A 4,605-nucleotide genomic window follows, 5' to 3' on the forward strand; every position below is an offset into this window, starting at 1 on the left:
ACTTTGACTAGTCTTAGCTATATCTATATAAAAATATTGAAAAGAGTTTATTATAATTAAATCAGAATCTAATATAACCGTGAATTCATCATCTGTACCTGAACTTTATTAATCATCCTAAAGACTTTATAATAGCAGTGATAGAAGGACTCTGTCAAAGTCTTACATTTTAAATTGAGTTTGAATTGACACAATGCCTATGTTAGTATAACAAAATTAATTTCAAATTTTGTATCAATATAAAAGGTATATAAATGAAAATCTTAAATCTGAATCAACATATAAATTCTAAACCAATGTAGAAATTTGTATTTTCAACTTTGTATCAATTATAAAGATTTCTACCAATGTAGGATTATGGATATACAATGATTGCTTAAGAATAAAATTAGGTGCTTGCTTCAGCAGTACATGTACTTAAATTAGAACTATAGAGAGAAAATTAGCATGACCCATTCACAACCATGACACACAAATTCATGAAGCATTCCGTATTTTTAACTTAAAGGGCCATTAGATATCTTCAAAAAATTATAGAAGAAACGTTCCCTAACATAAAGAAAGAGATGCACATAAACATACAAGAAGCCTACAGAACTGCAAAGAGATTGGACTGGAAAACAAAAATACCTCTCATTACATAATAGTCAAAGTACCAAATGCACAAAACAAAGAAAGAGTATTAAAAGCATTAAGGGATAAAGGCCGAGTAACATATAAAGGCAGACCTATCAGAATTACACCAAACATCTCACCAGAGTCTATGAAAGCCAGAAGATCCTGGGCAGATGTCATATAGACCCTAAGAGAACACAAAGGCCAGCCCAGGCTACTATATCCATCAAAACTCTCAATTAACATAGATGGAGAAACCAAGATATTCCATGACAAAACCAAATTTAGTTGTAAAAGCTGCATTGAATTTGTGCAGAGACAGGCTGGTAGATCAATGGAATTGAATTGATGACCCAGAAATGAACCCACACACCTATGGTCACTTGATCTTTGACAAAGGATCTAAAACTATCCGCTGGGAAAAGAAAAAGATTACATTTTCAATAGGAGAAAAAGATAGTATTTTCAATAAATGGCCCTGGTACAACTAGAAGTCAGCATGTAGAAGAATGCAAATGGATCCATTCTGTACAAAGCTCAAGTCCAAGTGGATCAAGGAACTCTATATAAAACCAGATACACTCAAACTAATAGAAGAAAATTTGGGGAAGAACCTCAAACACATGGGCACTGGGGAAAATTTCCCTAACAGAACAACATTGGCTTATGCTCTAAGATCACGAATGGACAAATGGGACTTTGAATATTGCTAAGCTTCTGTAAGGCAAAGGACACTGTCATTAGGAGAAAATGACAACCAACAGATTGGGAAAAGATCTTTATCAATCCATATATAATAGAGGGCTAATGTCCGATGTATACAAAATATTCTAGACGCTAGGCTCTAGATAATTAAGTAGTCCTAATTAAAATGGAGTGCAGATCTAAATGTAGAATTCTCAAATGAAAATGAGGGATATCGAATGGCTTAGAAGTTTCTGAAGCAATGTTCAACATCCTAATGATCACTAAAATGCAAATCAAAACAACACTGTGATTCCACCTCACACCATTCAGAATGTCTAGGATCAAAAAATCAGGTGACAGCAGATGCTGACATGGATGAAACTAAAAATTATCATCCTGAACGAGGTAGACCAATCACAAAAAACACCTACATGCACATGGTATGCACTCACTGATAAGTGGATGTTAGCCTGAAAGCTTGAATTACCCGATATATAATCCACAGACTATAGGAAGCTCAAGAAAAATGATGACCAAAGTGAAGATGCTTCAGTCCTTCTTAAATGGAGGAACAAAAATATTCATAGGAGGAGATATGGAGACAAAGTTTGGAGCAGAGACTAAAGACTGAAGGAATGGCCAATCAGAGCCAAAAGTATACAATATTGATGAAGCCAAGAAGTACATGCTAACAGGAGCCTCACATAGCTGTCTCCTGAGAGGTTCAGCCAGAATGTGACATATACAGAGGGAAATGCTAGCAAAAACCAGTGAACTGAGAAATGATTCCCCATTGATGAGTTAGATAAAGGATTGAAGGAACTGAAGGGACTTACAACCCCATAAGAACAACAATCCCAACCAACCAGACCACCCAGTGACTAAACCACCATCTAAAGAGTACACACAGACAGATGCTTGGCTCCAGCTGCGTATGTAGCAGAGGATGGCCCTGTTGGGCACCAATGGAAGGAAAAACCCTTGGTTCTGCCAAGGTTGGACCCCCAGCATAGGGAAATGTCAAGACAGGGATGCAGAAAGGTGGAGTATATGGGGAGGGGGAACACTTTCATAGAATAAGGGGAATGGGGATCAGATAGGGGTCTTATGGGCTAGAACTGGGAAAAGGAATAAGATTTGAAATGTAATTAAACAATATTCAATATAAAGAAATATTTTAAGTCAATTACATCTACAAAGGTATATTTTCAGGTATATGTTTTGAAAATGGCATTAATCAAATATTTATATTTAATAGAATCTAACAGGATTTATTATAGACTCAGAGTATAATTATTTAAGTGTTGTACCTATGGATTCAAATTCAGTAGTCTACATTAGCCACTGGGCTAATATGGTATAATATCTAGTTTCCTGGTTGAGAAAAAAGGCCAGTATCAGACCCAGACTAAACCACTCAATTTCTCCTTTTCTCAGTGTTTAATTCTAATCGTATTTCTATAGTGAGTTTTTGTTGTGCATGGATGAGGTAGAATTTATTTTCATAAAGTCATACAAAGGCACCACTTCTACATTACTCTAGTACCTCATTGCCCCTCCAACTCCTTAAAAGCACACCCATTACTTTCTAATGCATGTTGCCTCCTTTAAGGATTGTTATATGTATATACATATATATCCACGTGCATGTACAACCTACAGAATTCATTTAACATTGTTGAACGCATGTGTCATGGAACTGATCACTTGATATTGGTCATGCCTAGAGAACACTCATTTTCCCTCTCTCAGCAGTAATTGGTTGTTACTTTAATTTTTTAATGTCAACTTATAATGATGGTTCTTAAGCATTTTACCTTGTATTTTAGCCCATCACCCACCAGAAATAGTGGAAAAGTAAGTATATGAGGGAAGCATACCTGTTTAGAAATATGTCATGGGAATAAATTTCATCTGCATTGTCAGGAAATCAGCAATTTAGTTTATAGATGAGCAGCTGCACTTCAGTCTATTTGTAAACAATTTGCAGATATTAGAGCACTCTAGTGAAATAGAATCAGGATACTAAACATGAATTAGCAGCAGTAGCATGTCCTAGCAGAGACAGCCATGCCTCAGCTGAATCGGCACAAGTCAGAGGGAAGCCACGACCAATAGGGAGGCCAGAAGTTTTCAGCTATGACTGTCTCAGCAACGTGTAGATAAGTTAAGACAGGATGTCAGTAAGAACTTAGCTATGGAAGCAAGCAAAACCCAGCCTTCATCACTGTCCATTAAGTCTTTTTTATACTTCTTCAAAACATCACAAGTTCTCCACTGGTCTTGCCTCACTACATGTCTTGCCTGAGCATGCGAGTCTGTCTTAGTTAAAATCCATGTGAATTGGTATCAGCTGACATCATTGTGCTACTTAGCCTGAGTCTGTAGAATCGGCAGAAAGCTTCAGCACAACACCAGAAGATATTGGTGTGTTTCTCTCTATTGAGGCCTGATAAGTGGAGCTTAATTACAAAATATAAGACTGACCAATACATTTCACATGCTTTCTTTAGCAGAACATCCTCTCACTTGTGTCTGCTTTAGCAAAATGTTCCTTCACAAGTCTGCCTAGCTAAACTTCATGTTTCTGCTACATCTAAATGTTCCTTCACATATTTGTCCCAGCAAAACATGATATGACACAACTGATCTTCCAAAGAACCCAGAAGTTTCCACTTCAATTTGTTGTGGCTTCTGAGAGTTCCCTTATGATTTGGCATGTCAACTAGTGATGTTATTTTGCCAATCTTTTTCAAGTAGCTATATTGCTGAGATTACATGCATACATCTTTCTTTTCCTCTCTTTCTTTTTTTGACATATGAGTCTATTATTAGAAGGTTGGGAGCAATGCCCTTAAAACCCTCCATTATTGATGTTAATAGTACTGTTAGAGTTAAGTATGACTGGGTTCATGGAAAATCCCCAGGCAGCTGCAGAAGACTAATACAAATCTGGTGGTCAGAATGAATAATGATATGATAAAGTTGTGACATTGCTGAGAAATACATCTAACGTCAAGATGCCCAATGTGATGACCTGTAATCTTTCTGAAAAACCAAAAACCTGCTAATAGACATGACAATCTTGTGACCTTTCTAACATCCTGTTAATGTCAGCTGATTGCCTGACCACAAGAGAGCTGTGTCCTTGACCTGTGTAAATGTTTCCCACTTACCCCCTCCCTCTGTTACCCCTGCTATGGTATAAATTCAGCCTTGAGAAAAAATAAAATTGTCATCTTGATCAGACTCTTGTCTTGGCGTCCTTCTTCATGACTCTTGTCCCCCATTCTCTTCCAGGTA

The 4,605-nt window shown here is 36.9% G+C and overlaps 1 non-coding gene across 1 annotated transcript; it reads left to right on the forward strand.

Moving 5' to 3' along the window:
• The first annotated feature begins 392 nt into the window (after positions 1 to 392).
• On the forward strand, positions 393 to 499 carry LOC120099409 (U6 spliceosomal RNA). Its single transcript, XR_015647264.1, has one exon. It is a non-coding gene; the product is annotated as a U6 spliceosomal RNA (small nuclear RNA).
• Positions 500 to 4,605: the final 4,106 nt, after the last annotated feature.

Source organism: Rattus norvegicus, chromosome X, assembly GCF_021556685.1.
Source record: "Rattus norvegicus strain SHRSP/BbbUtx chromosome X, alternate assembly SHRSP_T2T, whole genome shotgun sequence".
Classification (NCBI taxonomy): Eukaryota; Metazoa; Chordata; class Mammalia; order Rodentia; family Muridae; genus Rattus; species Rattus norvegicus.